Genomic DNA, 17,601 nt, shown 5'->3' on the forward strand with positions numbered 1-17,601 from the left:
TCCTGGCTAACACGGTGAAACCCCGTCTCTACTAAAAAGTACAAAAAACTAGCCGGGTGAGGTGGCGGGCACCTGTAGTCCCAGCTACATGGGAGGCTGAGACAGGAGAATGGCGTAAACCCGGGAGGCAGAGCTTGCAGTGAGCTGAGATCGTGCCACTGCACTCCAGCCTGGGCGACAGAGCGAGACTCCGTCTCAAAAAAAAAAAAAAAAGCTTAATCCTTATCCAGTTACTGAAACTGAGAATCAAAGGAAAGGATAGCGATATTTCAAGTTTTGCTATATTTCATATTTTTCAATATGATATGGTTGAGTAGATTAGGAACTTGTTATTTTGTGTAGATAATCTCTTATCAAGGTATATGTAAATAGAATCAGTAATTATAGTTAAAGATACCGTGAAACCAAAGAAAATGACTGAGGTGAGTCGCAATGAATTTAGATGTTTATTTTGCCAAGGTTGAGGACGTGTCTGGGCTAAAGGGATGTAAACCACAGTAGGATCTGTGGCCCTTACTTTTTCCAAAGAAGATTTTGAGGTCTTCAATATTGATATGGTTTGGCTCTGTGTCCCCACCAAATCTCATGTCAAATTGTGGTCCCCAGTGTTGGAGGTGGGGCCTGGTGGGAGGTGATTGGATCACGGGGTTGGATTTCTCATGAATGTTTCAGCACCATCCCCTGTTGCCTTTCTCGTGGTAGAGTTCTCATGAGATCTGGTTGTTTAAAACTATGTGGCACCTCCCCTCTCTCTTGCTCCTGTTCCTGCCTTCTGGGACATGCTGGCTCCCCCTTCGCCTTCTACCACAGTTGTAAGTTTCCTGAGGCCTCCCTGGAAGCTGGGCATGTGCTAGCATCATGCTTCCTGTGCAGCCTGTGGAACTGTGAGCCAATTCAACCTGTTTTCTTTATAAATTACCCAGTCTTAGGTGTTTCTTTATAGCAGTGTGAGAATGGATTAATACAGGTATTTAAAGGAGGAAAAGCAGGCCATAAGAGAAAAGAGAAAGAAAGAGGAGGGCACAGCCACATTCTTGTGAGGCTTTGACTAGAGCTCACTGAATCCACATGTTACATGCGAAAAGAAGGGGGAAAGGGGGACAATCAATTATGTATTTGTCTCAGGCTCAGCGAATCTGCATTTTTATGATAAAGTCAACATAGAGGATGACTTCTAGTCTTGTCCTTGTCTCATACCTGTGAAGACAAGCTGTTAATTTACATTGTCAGGATGAAATTCAACAGAACTCTGTTTGAGGGTAAAGATCTTGGGACCCACAAGGAATTTTCTTGTGAGCGAATTGTGAGAGAGACCCCTTGGGGAGGTATACTGCTTTGTATCTTTGTAGCTATCTATTCAGGAGTGAAAAGAAAGGCAATTTTTTTGCGTAATTCAGCTTGCAAGTTTAACTTTTCCCGTTGGCATAGTGAGTTTGGAGTCCTGAGATTTTATTTTCCTTTCACAATACTTAGAGGTAAATATAATGGTAGGTCCAACAGCGGTGACCAACATAACCCACTAGTAAAGAGCGTGTGGAAGAGATGAGGTTCTCCGAAAGATATCCAGTGTTGCAATGTGTTTTTTCTAAATTACTTACAATTTTTAAGTGACTGATTCCAAGCAAATGCAAACTACTCTCAGACATTGCACTTTTTGGTGGGATTAGGGGGCAGTAAATATATTTCTTTTACATAGGTCATTTCCAATTAGTTAATTATACCCTTTTTTCAAAACAGTCTAGATTTGGAAAGGAGAAATTTGAGTTTAATGATGTGTGATGTGTCATGTATGTCTGATAATACAACTATTCTGATACCTGAATTCTGAATTTCTCAATGTTCTACCTTTAAAGATACCAACGGTATTTGTAGATTTGTCCTTAACCTTATGACCTAACATTTTTCAAGGGCAAATGGGCTCTCTCCAGACTTTCAACACCACTGTCGTAGTACTGGGCTAGATGGAACTTAGAGCTGATCCCGGGTGGTTTTTCAGGTTCCTTTAGATTATTTCTCTGACGTAGAAACTGGCTCTTTGTGTAGTTCTCCTTATCTATTAAGGAAGATCAGTTCCGTCCAAAGTGAATAAACACTTTAGGCCATTCAGAAATGGCATAAGCATACTCAGGCCCATGTGTGGACTCACGTTGCAGTGCTGTTTTGCTGTTCCAACTATCAGAAACAAGTTCTCAAAGCCTGAGTCTCTTAAAAGTCAGAAAGAGCCTTACAGGTTTGATTCTGCCACAAATGTAAGGTGACCTGTGTTTAAACTTGTAAATAAAACCTATTTAGAGCAACATTTCTATTTCTGAAACTTCAGTGTGCATACAAATCACTAGGGATCACTTGGGATCTTGTTAGAGTTACAGATTCTGCTGTCTGGGGTAGGGCTGAGATTCTGCATTCCTAAAAAGATCCCAGGTGTATCCCAGTCCTGTTGGTCCCCAGGTTACACTGTGAGAAACAAAGTCTTAGAAAGTAGCTGAGAGACATGCAACCTCCTCCCATCCCCAAATCAGGAATTCTCCTTTTCTCATTCTCCCTTACAGGTGTTTTTTTCCCTTTGAGGACAGCATGAAAATACTGCCATCAATGATTATCTTTCTGGGATTGCTAATATTAAGATATTTCAAATAACCTTTCAAATAATTACTGACAACTTCATTCCTTGTTCCCATCATAGCTCCAACATCTAGAGTGACTCCTGGCACACACTGGGCCTGAATAAATATCTGCTGAATGAGATCATGAATGGGTGAATATATAACATTCAGACTGGGATATTATGAGTATTATTCATGTTTGGTTTTCAGTATTAAATTTTTGATAGTAACCCCTAGAAACACATCAAGAAACTGTGTAATTCTCTGTGTATAGGTGTAGAGTGTTAAATAATTAAAACTTTAAGCCCTTGGAACTTTAAATGATTCTGAGCCTTGAGAGGAATGTGGCTATGTAGCTTGAGTCAAGGGAGTATACAGTTGCAACTTCTGGTTTTTCCTGTAAATGAGTAGGAATGACTGAGTGGCACCAGAGGTAAGACCTTCTCAGGACATTACTGTTCCTCACAGAATGTTAAAACAGCCTTCCTTGGAATGTAGCAAGCTGTACTAATAAAATCACTGCAATGTACATATTGGCCTTGTAGGGAAAATGTTGCCATCCTCTGAAAACTGTTTCTGCCTATATAAGTGAAACTTTAGCTTCTCTATTTTGAACCACTGACCCCATCCCTTTGGAGTCTGTGTTTTCTGTGTGCCTGTCAAGCTTTGTGCTTGAATCAACTCTATGCTTAGTTATATTTTCTGAATCTCATTTTAAGGTTGACAAGAGTATATACGCTGAAACCCAATTCTTCCTTGCTGTGGGTTGTCAGGTTGACATCTGATCTCTTTTCAGTGCTTCTTCCTTAAATTTAACTTCCTCTTTAATTAACCAAGTTAAGTAATTTCACTGTCATAGCTAACAGCAAAAAGGCAATATGAAATAGCAATTCGATGACCTTCAGAAAGGTTATGATATGTTTATATTCTTTTACGGTAGAGACAGTTCCACTCTTCCTCTAGAAGCAGTTATAATAGCACAGGTAGCATATTTGATATTTTTCATGTTAACTTTCGCCAAGTCTCAACTAAAATCCTCCCTTCTCTGCACAATTTTTCTTGACTCCATCCAGGCACATTTTGTAACTTCATCTCCTATGCTTGGCTTCATGCTAGTTATATCAATTCCCTTATTGCATTGTAGTTTATTACTTGCTCATCTTTTACTCTCTGACAATCACTTCATTGAAGACAAAACCTTTCATATGTATGTTCTTAGATGTCTCCAGGGGTGCTCAGTATAATGCTGGACCCACAGCAGCAGTATATGTTGACCGAAAAAAATGAATAAATGGTTTGACCTTTTAGGGAGTTATAAAACCAAACCAGGCAGAAGAATGTGTCCGGAGCGGCTTTCTGGAGAAGGTGATGGTGATCGCTTGGTTTGATATTATCTCTTGCCCTATAATTATGATAATAGTGCCCCCAGTATTTTAAAGTTGTAAATAAATGATCCATAAATGCTGTTACTGTGTAAGCAATAAACCAGGAAGATACTTACAGAGTATTCTAACTTAATTCTCTTTTTTTTTTTTTGAGACGGAGTCTCGCTGTGTCACCCAGGCTGGAGTGCAGTGGCCGGATCTCAGCTTACTGCAAGCTCCGCCTCCCGGGTTTACACTATTCTCCTGCCTCAGCCTCCCAAGTAACTGGGACTACAGGCACCCGCCACCTCGCCCGGCTAGTTTTTTGTATTGTTTAGTAGAGACGGGTTTTCACCGTGTTAGCCAGGATGCTCTCGATCTCCTGACCTTGTGATCCACCCGTCTTGGCCTCCCAAAGTGCTGGGATTACAAGCTTGAGCCACCGCGCCCGGCCTCTAACTTAATTCTTAAAGGAAGGAACTTGTTGAAGACATAGAAGTCACTAGAATTGCATCTGTTATCTTGAAAAGTAAATTGGTATGTATATTCAACAAATACTTACTGAGCAAAGATGAGTAAAACTAGTTACCTGCTTTCAAGGGGTTTGTGTTCTCCTGATGCATAGACTAGCGTCATCAAACAGACTGTGCTTAGCTCTGTCGTGGAGAAGCAAGCAAAATGCTATGAGAACCTAAAGGGAAAAGACGTGGATTTCAGCTGGAGGGAGTCCACACTAACTAGTTGAATAGAAATATATATATATGTATTTTTACATAGATTCTATTTCTCTCGGCTTCTTAAGCAGAATCAGTCTACCTCAGGCAATCTGACCTCTTTGTGATCATTTATATGAACACTGGTTTTGGGGCTCAGTCATTGAAAGCTGCTGTCTCTGTACTGCATTTTCCAGACTATTCTGGGCTTTTGCATCTGCTCCTGGCTCTTTGGTGCCTCTCCGATGGGTATCTTGCCAGCTATCCGTGTGCTTGCTTCTCTATTCTCTTGCCTCAGTCTGGTTTGCTATGGGCTGTAACATAAATAAAGAGAAAGTGAGATTGCATCAGCTTTGAGTATCCTGAGGCATTTTTATGGGAGTGACAGCTAAGTATAAAAAGCATTTAGGAAATAATAGCCATTTTATCTTTAAAGGCATGTGTACTTCCTGATAAGTATTCACTTATTTATAAGGATAGATATCTTCAAGTAAGTTCCTACTACGTGCTTGGCATCATAGCAGTTGCTTTGTAGATATTGTTTCAAATCCTCAAAATGATCCTGTAAGGTATATGGTATTAAGAGGAAACTGAGGTTTAGAGTAATTAACTTTAGGTAAATAGCAGAGCCCAATTCTACCCCAATCTGACTCCAAAGCCTAGGTTCCTTCGTGTGACCCGTTCTGGCTCTGTAGGTGATGTTAAGTGTCCTGTGCTAAGTATGGAGGGTACGTGACTGAGGGGACTCCCTTCCTCCCCATATAGAGCTTTGGACCGGGTATTTAAGGGGCTGGATAACTGATCCCGGTAGTGGAAGTTCTTACTATTTTATTATGTAAGATACAGATAGTTCCAATGGTGTTTGCCCTTTTGTTTATCTTCTGCAGTATTTGCTTCTTTTGAGTCCAACCAAAAGATACTAGGTAGGGGTAGAAGATTTGTCACAATCTCATAGTTATTCTTTTGTCTGTGCTGGGTCCCTTTAGGGAATTAAATAAAAGGACTTTTATCTAAGGGAGTTAATGTCTTTACTTCCAGATCTAGACCATTTGAAGCCGTAAGAACTATATATTATACCTGGCACATGTGTACTGAATAGTAAATGGATGTGGTTTCAACTTAGCTATAATTTGAAACAGCTCCAAAAGTATTTCAACTTAACATTCTTCATTCACTTATACTAACTCTGGCTTTTACAATAATCTGGCTTGTTGCCACTTATCATTAAAGATTTCAAAATTTTCACACAGCAAAGTTAATTTTAATTCATTCCTAAACATGTGCCATAAAAAAAACTTTAAAAAATCAAACTTAGACTAATTCAGAGGTTAAGGGGCATTAAACTTTGTGTTCAGTAACAAATGGTGATAGAATGGTAAAACTCTTAAAAAGAGTGAGAAACTAACTCTTGAATAAATGATTTTGTGGCACATTTAAATGACTAGAAATTAGGGTAGTATTTATACCTTTATTTTTAAATTTCTGTGTTGTAGAAGTAATTCCCTCAAATGTTTTTCCACTCTTTGGGTGAAATTGTGTGTGTCTTTTCATAAAGCAGTATCTCAGTAGTAATCATATCTACTTAAACGTTATTTAGATTACATTCTGCTGTTTGTTATGAAGTACTTTTTTTTTCCATATCTTGATCCCTTTCTGGGGAACACTGACATTATAGGGACTTCTCCAGTGTTCTAAACTTTTCATGTCCGCTTCTACCATCTTTACTAGAAGAATAAAAGGAAAGTGGTCTATAGAGTGATTTATTTAGTAAATAGCCCGACATTCAAAGGAATTCATCACTCAAACAGGATAATCTGTATTTTTCCAGTGTATAAGTTGTTCCTGGAGAGGGTGAAGGGTAAGTCAGACTCTTTTAAGATTTGCCTTAACACTTTTAGAACAAAGCGTACAAGGTGTTGAATTTGTACCCATGAGGAATTGATGCCAGTTAGAAAAGTGCCCAATTTGGCCTCGCAGAATATTCAGAAAAACTACATGCAACTCTCATTCTTTATTTCCCACTGACTGAATGGCTTTATTTTCTTATAACAGACATTTATTACTGTTTGCTCTGCTGTATATGGATTTAGGATCCCAAAGCTGGCTGAGAATTGTTGTGGCCAGTATCTGTTTGTGACCATCTTTTACAGTTTTATGATTCATCTGTACTTTGGCAAACATGCATTGAACACCTTCTGTGCTAGGAGTTGGGAGTAGATTATTTAAAAAGTGAATAAGAGAGAGTCCCTGCTTTTGTCACTCATGGTCTAGTTGGAAAGAAGACACATGAAAGGACAGTAAGGATAGGATGTAGGAAGTGCAGGAAAGAGCTGCGAGCCCTGGGAGGGACATGGACCACAGAGGCTTCCTAGAAACCAGGTGCTTTGAGCTGAGGCAAGAGGTTGAGTAGAGCTAGCAGGGAGGGCGTCCCAAAAAGCTTTTGCATCCATCCATGCACTTTGCTTCCGTTTTTATTTCTCCCACTTTTCCTCTGGCTGCTTCCAGTTTCCTTAGCCTCCCACAGCTGCTCAGCACTCCATTTCCCTTCACTCCACTTCTCTCTAGCTCTTGTTCTTCAGGGTCTTCCCCACAGGGACTCCATACACGGGCTCCTTCCACACCAAGGTTAGCTGAGCCAACAAGCGCCCTGGGAGAAACACACACTTCCTCCGTGGCAGATTGGAAATCATCACTGTTTTTCTGTAGACATTTAGCCACAGATTTAATTCAAAATCCTGTTAGTAGGTGGTGACTGAAATAGTTTAGTGGGGGCTGGGAACAGCAAGAGGTAGGAGGAAAGCCATTTAGTAAATCCCCCAAATCCCATTGTTTGCCCTGCTCATTTGAGCAACTGCTCCCATTGTCAGGAGAAGGTCATTCCTGTATGAATGTTTACAACACAAATAAGATGCAGCTTCAGTAGACATTCAATAGAAGTTGAGTTGTTTATGTAGTAACAAGAAGTACTAAGGCTGGAGATGTTATAAATAGCATTGAACATACATCAATACACATAGATTTTTCTGTTTACTAAAACATTTCTACTCTCAAGCGGAGGGAATAAAAATGGGGTGACTATCTCTTTTCTAAGGTAGTGCTTCTCTTCACTAGGGCATGGTACATGCCTACTAGGTATCCATGGTACATGGATTGATTTGATAAGCATCTGGAGTTGGGCTGTTGGTGGTGGTGTTGTCGTCGTCGTCTTCTTTTTCTTTTTCTTTCTTCTTTCTTTTTTTTCTCTTCTTCCTTTTTTTTTTTTTTTTTTAAGAAATGGAGTCTCACTATGTTGCCCAGGCTGGTCTCAAACTCCTGGGTTCAATCAGTCCTCCGGCCTTGGCCTCCCTAGTATCTTCTAAGTAGTCTAGATAAGACACAGCCAATGTGTGTGAAAGGCAAATGATAAAGTGACAGTTGTTTTTCACCTGTGGTACAGCAGATGCTCTGAATTCTGTAGCTTTCCATCACTGTTTGATGTTGCGGACAAGTGTCCTTTCTTGCCTCTAGCTATGGAGAAAATGTGGCGTGTATACCTGCCATCATCTTCAACTCTAAGCACCACTGCTGGAGGCAGTATTGTCAGTATCAGCACCTTATCTCACTCCTGGGACCCAGGAACACCCCTTGAGTCTTGCTTAGGACCTCAGAGTCTCAGCCAACCAGGCTTTGAACTGGCCCGTTCCTTCTATGTAGTGTGTTGGCCTAGTCCATTCAATGGACTGTTCTCATGCCAGTAGAACAGGGCTCCTCAATGCTTCCACACACTCTGTCTTTGGTCTTCTTGACAGAATGTTGTTGGTGTTCAGCTTTCAGCTTATAGTAATGGGTGCTTGAGTTGGAGGGGGAAGTACCACAAAATACAACGAGTCCAAGATTTTTGGTTTTAAGCATACCAAATAGGCAGCCACCTGATGTTGAGAGCCTTGGCAGGTTAGGGATCTCCATGTCCTAGGACACTGCAACTGATAAATCTGCTCCTGATCATTGCTGCCTCCAAAAGATGTGTCTTATCAGTGAGCCCATTTCCTGTACTACAGAACCAGAGCCACTGGCCGGGAGTCAGCTAATGTTTAGAAAGGATCCAAGTCTGGCTGCTGCATTTCCTGTCTTGTAGATTGATGACCTTTAGCTGTTTTGTTGATGTCATTGTGTATCTGTTTTTTTGGGGATGAGTATAACAAGGAAGAAAAATGGTTAATCTAGCAAGAACTCATTACACCATGAATGATGGAGAGTAGGCTCCTGTTTTATTCCGATTTGATTTGTTTGCTTCATTGGGGAAAACAAATGATCATGTCACCCTATAGAGAATTTCACTTTCTCTTTGACGTACAAATAAACCGCCTCCCACGTTTCATTTTTTTTTGCCACTGCTGGAATGGTTGATTTAAAAAAAAAAAAAATTGTTATGCTGCTTTGCTATGTCCTGCCCTTCACCATTGGGTAGAGAAGGAAAACCAGTAAAATATCTATATTCTTTTAAAAAATAAAGGACCCTTAGCTATAAATGTCCATTAGAAACCAGAGTCCATTATAGTGAGATGGATGAGCTGATAAACCAAACAAAATTAAATAATAGGGAGGAGGACATGGGTCTTTTTTTTATTCCTTATAATATGCCTTGGAGATGAGGATTCACCTTTTGTTAATTTGTTAACAAAACACCGAAGTGTCACCTTCTTTCTTCCTGCCTTCCTCATTTGATGGAACATACCTAGTAATGAATACATTTTTTCATTTCCATTAAAAATGTGTATTCAGCCTAGGGCATACAAAACATATGTTCGGCATTAGTTGTTAGAAGGGTTAAAGATGCTGGCTAATTTGGGTTTTCCCAAGACGAAAGCCTAACTGGCAACTTTGTGGCCTCTGGTTTCAAGTATACTTCCTCTTCATATCCCGTGACACTCAGGTTCTTGAAACTTGGCAAAAAGGCTCCAGCGTTTTGTGATTTTTTTTTCCTCATTGGCCAATTTCTATTTGTAATGAGCCAAACCTGGCTTGAGTAGCAGATCTACAGGCCCATGTCTTGGAGGTATGTAGGTATTTGGCTATTGAGGGCACAGATTAGGAGGTCTCTTGACATTCTGTTGCTAGGTTACTGAACCCTGAATTACTGAACCTTGAACAGAGTATTTGTGTTCTCAAATTGTTATTTATGGTCGAAAGCAGCTGCTATTCATATTTTGAGGGGGGGGGGAATCCAGGGAAATATAAAATAAATAAAACTAAATAGTTAGATACAGTGCATCAAAAAGTAATTGTAAGAAAATGTTTATTACAAACCAGGTAAAAGAGATTGATTCCCCAGTCCTGTTCGTCCAACATCAGAAGAATTATAGTGTTCAGCCGGGTGCGGTGGCTCACGCCTGTAATCCCAGCACTTTGGGAGGCTGAGGCGGACGAATCGCCTGAGGTCAGGAGTTCGAGACCAGCCTGGCCAACACGACGAAACCCCATCTCTACTAAAAATACAAAAATTAGCTGGGCGTGGTGGCAAGCGCCTGTAATCTCATTTACTTGGGAGGCTGAGGCAGGAGAATCACTTGAACCTGGGAGGCGGAGGTTGCAGTGAGCCGAGATCATGCCATTGCACTCTGGCCTGGGCAACAGGAGCGAGACTCTGTCTCAAAAAAAAAAAAAAAAAAAAAAAAAAGAAGAAGAAGAATTATAGTGTTCATGTGCAGATAGTTGTTGGTCAAGCCTTTGTAGAGCCATGGCAGTAGCTCAGCCATGACTTAGACTTGAAATAGAAGTCAACTGATGCAGTTGTGGATGCTGCAGACCAATCCTCGTTGTCTCGGGGTAGGGCTTGAGATGTCAGTCTAGGGTATATCTTTTTCTTTCTTTGCCTTTTTACTCCTTTTCTACTAAATTTCCTCTTCTATTCATAATTTTATATCATATGGACAGAAGTTTCTATTTAAAAATAACCTTTATTCAGAGAATAATTACTACTTTGTGTAATTATACTCTCAACATTTGACCTTTTTATACAGCCTCTAATAATTAGAAATTTTCAGCTGCACTTTTAGTAAAAGTTTTTTTAATTTTTTTTATTTTTTTTACTAATTTATGTAGGTTTCTCATCTTACATACTTTTGCTTTCTAACCAACATGTCAGGTGAGAAATGTTTATTAATCTCCTACTTTGTGCAAAGAATTGAATAGAATCAAAGACATCAATCCTATGACTTGCCTTAAAAAGTTTATAAATGACAATGTATACAAGTTAACAATATAGAACAACAGTGAAGATGTCCCAAGGCTGTATATAGAATTATTTCCTAAATTAGAGGTAAATGCTAACTTCAGAGGGAAGAGGACTCCCTGTGGGCCAGGTTGGACTGAGATGGAAAAATAACTGCAGACAATTATAGACATGTAGCAACATGGATAGGTGAGGAATGGCCCACATAGACACACACAGATGACGTTAGAGGAGGGGAAGATCTGAGTGCCTGGAGCAAGATTTCTTAGAGATGATAGGACTTGTTCTGGACCTTGAAGGTTGGGTAGAATTTGAATAACAGACAGAGATTAATGGGGAGGGCTTTCTATTTAAGGGGAAGACTAAGCAGAGAACAGGAAAGTACGTAGTGGGGTTAGTAGCTGGAGACTAGACTGGCTGGAGCAAGATGCCTATAGAAAGCTAGATGGGATTGGAAATATGGATGGAAAGCCTTGAATTCCATGAGAAGGGGTTAAAACTTTCTTTTGGAGGCATTTATTTATTTTTTATTTATTGAGCACATGTTCTGAGCTAAGCCCTGTTAGTAGCTGGTGATATACCACAGGGGACAAGAAACATATGTCTGTGCCTCTCAAGGAGTTTGCATTCCTTACTTACGTACCCAGTAGACAGGTAATTAGGAAGTAAAAATATCCTGCACTATGATATGGGTTAATTATGGGGTGTGCTGGGACTTTTTGGGAAGAACAGCTTACCTAGACCTTAAGTTATTAAGGCAAAGGTGAAAGGAGAGGCTTCTAGGCAGGGTGTTGGCACATGCCACCTGCAGGTGGCAGATGCAGAAGAAAAAGACAGCCCCCTGCTCACCATTTTCAAGAGGATTTGTTGAGTTTCTGCTCACTGCCTGACAGGGCACCCAGCATAGCAAGAGAGACAAATACAGGAGATGGTTTCTGCCCTCAAAGCACTTAGTATCTATTTAGAGAGAGATGTTTAAGAAATTTGAAATAGTTGACTCTCATAGTAAGAGTTTAGGAAAGAGAGCAAATTGAAGGAAGGCATGGAATGGTGTATAGCCTTCCTCCTGGAAAAATATAGCTTAAGCAGAAATGGAGAAGTGGCACTATGAGCAGAGTATTGAGGAAGAGCGGTGGTTTTTGAGACCCACCTGATGTGTTGAAGAGGTTGCTTAGCTACCTGGAGCAGTAGGAAGAGGCAACAGGAGGTCAACAGGGCTGGGTCCTGGGGGACCCCTAGTAAGTTACCTAAACTTTGCCTCAGTTTTCTCTCTCTTTCTCTCTCTGTCTCTGTCTCTGTCTGTCTCTCTGTCTCTCTGTCTCTCTCTCTCTCTCTTTTTTAAAGAGAGAAGGGATCTTGCCATGTTGCCCAGGCTGATCAAGAACTCCTGGCCTCAAGTGACCCTCCCGCTTCAGCCTCCCAAAGTGTTGGGATTACAGGAGTGAGGCACCATGCCCAGTCAGTTTTCTAATTTGTAAAATTAGGAACCTTGACCTCAATCATGTCTAGCTTGAAAATCCAGGTATATCTTGGACTTTACCCTAAAGGCATTAGTGAGTCATGGAGGATTTGGGACCAGAGGAAGGACCCAACAGAATTTGTGCTTTAAGAATGCTAATTTGTCTTTCTCTTAGAAAATTAATGTGATAATTTATGAGAAGTAAAATTTTTTACTGAAATTTTTAATCATATTCTGATGCATTGAAAACTGCCAGTAGGATCATCCTGATTTCCATTGGACATGACTATGTGAGTTTTTTTCTCTTTCAAAAAAGCATAAAACAAATAAAAATCTGGGCATAGAAAAAGCTGATTAATAATAAGTAAGAGGTTTTGGGGCTTGGTCCAGAAAATAACCTACCAATTTAGATTTTAATTTAGGTTCTAAAAATTCTTTTAAATTTTCAGAGAGATCTTGGAATTAGAAAATGCATGTCTTTTGTTTCTATTGGCCTGTTCCTGGGGTGGTAATGACAGTGATGTAATAGAGGTGATGGGATATCATCCCAGATTCAGGAAAAATAAGCAGTTTGCCAGCTGTAACTTTGTCATATGCAGGAATGCAACCACCACAGCTGGGCCACCCACTGGAGGGCTCACAGAGACACAGCGCTGGGGCAAAGGCCTCCTTAGAGTAGAATGTGGTCAGATCCTCAATTTATCCTAATGCTGTTATACTTTTTTCTGATAAAAGAGTGTGTCATCAAGTCATACCTTTAGTGCTCTATTCAGGTAAAAACTTCAAATTTTATGTCTCAGACTACATGTAGACGTGATGTGCTGGAGAGTGTTAGTTAACACCACGAGGTGCTGGCTGATGCATCTTGACGCTGCACTGCCGTCTCCTGGTGGTTGGCCTCAGGCATGTTCTTCCTGCCTGTGTTGTCTGCTTCTCAGCTTGTCACTGTGGTCTGTTTCTCTAAGTACCTTTTGCTGTAGGAAAGAACACTGTGTTCACTAATGATGCTATTTCACATGGAGAACATTGGCTAATTTAAAATAATTATTTTAGAATAGGCTACATTTCTGGTAAAGGTCATTTGTGAGGTCCTTAATAGCTCATAACCTGTAACCCTATGTGTTCTTTAATAGTTTTTCAGTGGCGGAAGAAGGGCATCAAGGTTAAGGAAGAGTATCTTGCCCTCACTTTTATGTTTTGTTATCTCAAACCGCATTAAACATCCCAGAAATGATGGTAGGTGTGGTGGAAAGACTCTTCAGTCCAGAGTAACGAGCAAACTCGTCAAGGACAGTAGAATCCTGGTACATGAGAAGGGAGAGGCCGTCACTCAACTGACTTTGCATTGCCCTCCTGGGTCTCTTCTCTCAGTTACCTGTTTTTTGTTTTCCTTTAGTGATGATTGCACAGAATGTGTTTTTGGCCAAGTGCTACAAAATCAATGAAGTTCCCAAAAGTCTTGTGCATTTCTTGAGAGCAATATGAGAACTGAGGTGCCTTTTTCTTAAATGTGGTAGGTTAAAAGGGGATTGATTTGTGGTACCTGAGAATAATATTTATAATTTCAATTTGTTTGGCCATCTAAGGACATCACCCTTAAATACTTCTTTGTTATGGCAAACTAATCAAAGATTTAAGTTTAAGCAAAAACATACAAGCAAACAAAATCCTTGATTTTTTTCCAGACGGGCAAGATTAGAGGTACCAGTAAATATCCCTAGATTCTATTTGAAAGTGAGGAAATGGACGTTAGAGTCTAGTTGTCTTACCCATTTTGGAATCTCTGGTCCCTAGTGGAATGTTGAAGACTAAGCAGGTTCCCCAAAAGTGATTGTTGAAACAAATAAATAGCACAATTTTGGGGGGCAGATTAGGGCCAATCATACAAGTGCAAACAGCTTTCAAAATTCCATTATACTGGTATGAAACTACATTTTACTCCTTTTCTGTCTTTCTAGGGAGTATATACTAAACATAATTTAAGATTCTCTATGATGGCCCAGATAAACATTTTTAAATTTAGTTGTTGGTGATGAACTAAAGAAGTCATTGTCCATGCAGGTGACCCAGGACATGGGGCTGAGATGGGTACTCCCTTCCTTAAAAGCTGTCACATCTCTTCGTGAAAAGGAGTTTCTAAGAAAATTCATTCGTTCATTTATTGCAAACCTACTGTGAGCTTGACATTGCGCTGGAGGGAATACAGAAAGGAATGATGAGGAGATGGTCGTGGCCTTGGAAACCTGCCTGGGGAAGGAGACAGACACATAAAATATGATAGTTTGAAGATGTGAGCTACATGCTCATTGAGGCTGTGATGAAGCAGGAGAGAGCTCGCTGACCTTGACTTGTCTTTACATAGCCTTTTGCATTAGAGCCCTTGGATATGGCACACAGAGGCTGACCTTCCTGCCCCAGCACAGGAGAAACCTTTGGCACTGCTCAGGGCTGCTGTAAAGGGAGCATGTACTTCTCCTGCTGCAGAACTGCTGTCTCCTGCTTTCTGTCTGCATCCAGTCTGCCTGTTTACGTTTGATACAATTCCTAAAAACCACCAAGCTGCCAAAATTAACCTCTCATCTTTCTTTCCCATCTCTTCTTTCTAGTGTCTCTTACCCCTGCCCCTCTCATCTTAAGAGTTCATCACCATTCCATCACATAATAATGATGACAGTGATGGTAATGACAATACTATCTGTTACTGATTGCTTACTATGTGCCAGGTGCTGTCCTAAACACTTTACATAGATCATCTCATCTGCCCTTCTCAAAATTCATGAGGTCATATATCATTTTATAAACGAGTACCCAAGGCACTGTGAAGTAAGTAATTTGCCCAGAGATACAAAATTTGCCCAGAGTCACAAAAATCACAAAATACTGGGTATTCTCTGTTGTAGTTTTCATCTTTAGAACTTTTATGGTTGTGTGTGTGTGTGTGTGTGTAAGAGAGAGAGACAGACAGACAGAGAGATTGAGAGAGAGAGAATGAGACTAGTCCTTCCGCCAAAAACGAGGGTTTTATGTTTACTTTCTTTGTTTTCAGGGAACTTCCCAATCTTGAGCTGTTCTAGACAGAGCTTGACAGTTCCAGAAGGAAGACTTTCGGATAGTCAAGGCTTTCCTCTAGAGATGCTTATTTCCATGAGCAGTTCTCTGGCTAGCAGTGTATAAGCAGATTTTCTGAATCATTGGATCATCTCAGACTCTCTTCAGAACTGAAATAATGTGGCCTGAGGCAGAGCACAAGGAGACAAGAATTTTAGGTCACAGTTTACATCAGTCTCTCGTGGATAATTTTATTTATTTTATTAAGGAGGGGGAAAAAAGGAGGAAGGAGGTTATTTTGGAAGGGAAAAGGCATATGTATTTAGATTTTAAGGGAAACAGTTTTTCAATTTGTAGGATTCAGATCTTTTCAAAGTATTATAGTAGTACATTACTTTATTAAAATGATTGACAATTCCAAGAATATTAAATATATTTGTACTCAAATATCAGTACCAAATCAAGTACTCAAAATATGAATAGGCTTTTTGTTTTTTAAAAAAAATGATTATTGGCCGGCATGGTGGCTCATGCTTGTAATCCCAGCACTTTGGAAGGCTGAGGCAGGCGGATCACCTGAGGTCAGGAGTTCAAGACTAGCCTGGACAACATGGCGAAACCCCATCTCTACTAAAAACACAAAAAATAGCCTGGTGTGGTGGCACACGCATGTAATCCCAGTTACTCAGGAGGCTGAGGCAGGAGAATTGCTTGAACTCAGGAGGCAGAGGTGCAGTGAGCCAAGATTGTGCCACTGCACTCCAGCCTGGGCAACACAGCAAGACCCCATCTCAAAAACAAAGCAAAACAAAACAAACAAAAAGGACAGGCTCGGTGGCTCATGCCTGTAGTCCCAGCACTTTGGCAGGCTGAAACGGGTGGATCACCTGAGGTCAAGAGTTTGAAACTAGTGTGGCCAACATGGTGAAACCCTGTCTCTACTAAAAATACAAAAAAAAAAAAAAATCAGCCAGGCATGGTGGCACGCGCCTGTAGTCCAGCTACTCAGGAGGCTGAGGCACGAGAATCGCTTGAACCCAGTAGGCGGAGGTTGCAGTGAGCCGAGATCGCGCCACTGCATTCCAGCCTAGGTGACAGAATGAGACTCTGTAATAAAAACAAAACAAAACAAAACAAATGAACAAAAAAAACAAAAACTATTCTCACATTTGCTTCTAATGATTAGCTTAGAAAATTAATGATCTTTCGTGTGTTTGTTGTATTTCCTTACATCTACCTCAGTAACCAGCTTCAGGCTGAGATACAAGTCATGCTAGCAGTAAACTAAGGGATTGAACTGGATTAATATGTGGAATATACTGGATTTGTGTAGAAATTGAGGCTTTGCAATTCAATGATGAAAACACATTGTGCTTTTCAGATGTGTGTATGGGCCAAGGGATCAGTGGCATTAACTCTTTTTTGTCATCTGGCACCATGAAAGTAAACTGCAGGTTTCTGAGATTAATCCAGCTGCAGATGTCTGCTGTAGTTTATGGTGTTAGGGAGGATCAGCAGCTCAGACTGATAGGACATCTGTTTTACTATCCTCTCCATCAGCAAATACTTACGGAGGGTCTGCTAAGAGTTGCACATTTTGCTGTATGATCCTGCATCCCTTGGTGCATAAAATAAAGCTGGGGCAAGCACTAATTTAATTAGCTTGAAATATCTTCTGACTCTCACGAGCATCTCTGACCCTTTGTTTCCTTGCAATGTACATTAGTCCTTGGGGTTTTATTTTACTTTATTATGTTTATGATCTCTTAGCCCTGGCTGGATGCTGGTCCTCCAAGGGCAGGAATCCTGTCTGTTTCTTACACTGTGTTTCAACATGTGGAGTGCCTAGGATGTTCTTCCGTGGCTATTCCTGAAGGATCACGACTTATAGTCTTTTAGTAATTTGACTTATTCTACATTCACTTTTGTGTGTTTTTATTTATTTATTTATTTATTTAAAAAAAAATCTCTCCCTTTCCATCTGTTTTCTCTCCTTTTCTCTGTCATTGGTAGTCTGAGTGTGCTTGGGTTAGGTCAGCAAAGTTGCCTGCTATCGGGGCCCTCTGGGCAAGCTGATTTCACCCAGTGCTCATGAAAAGCCCCACGTCTGACTACAAGTGTCATCCACTTGGCGTCACAGAGTACACACAGAATATTACCTTGCTATATAAGTGTTTATTCAAAGCATTTTCTTATCTACTTA

General features: G+C 40.4%; 1 protein-coding gene across 3 annotated transcripts in view; it reads left to right on the top strand.

Moving 5' to 3' along the window:
- Window positions 1–17,601, top strand: part of C1H1orf21 (chromosome 1 C1orf21 homolog) — a 250,630-nt gene that overhangs the window by 68,854 nt on the left and 164,175 nt on the right. The window contains exon 2 of one of the 3 annotated variants that reach the window (XM_077993987.1): window positions 4,143–4,504. The gene's annotated coding sequence lies outside the window, so the exon portion shown is untranslated. 3 annotated transcript variants of the gene reach the window in all.

The sequence above is a fragment of the Macaca mulatta genome, chromosome 1, assembly GCF_049350105.2.
Source record: "Macaca mulatta isolate MMU2019108-1 chromosome 1, T2T-MMU8v2.0, whole genome shotgun sequence".
In the NCBI taxonomy this organism is placed as follows: Eukaryota; Metazoa; Chordata; class Mammalia; order Primates; family Cercopithecidae; genus Macaca; species Macaca mulatta.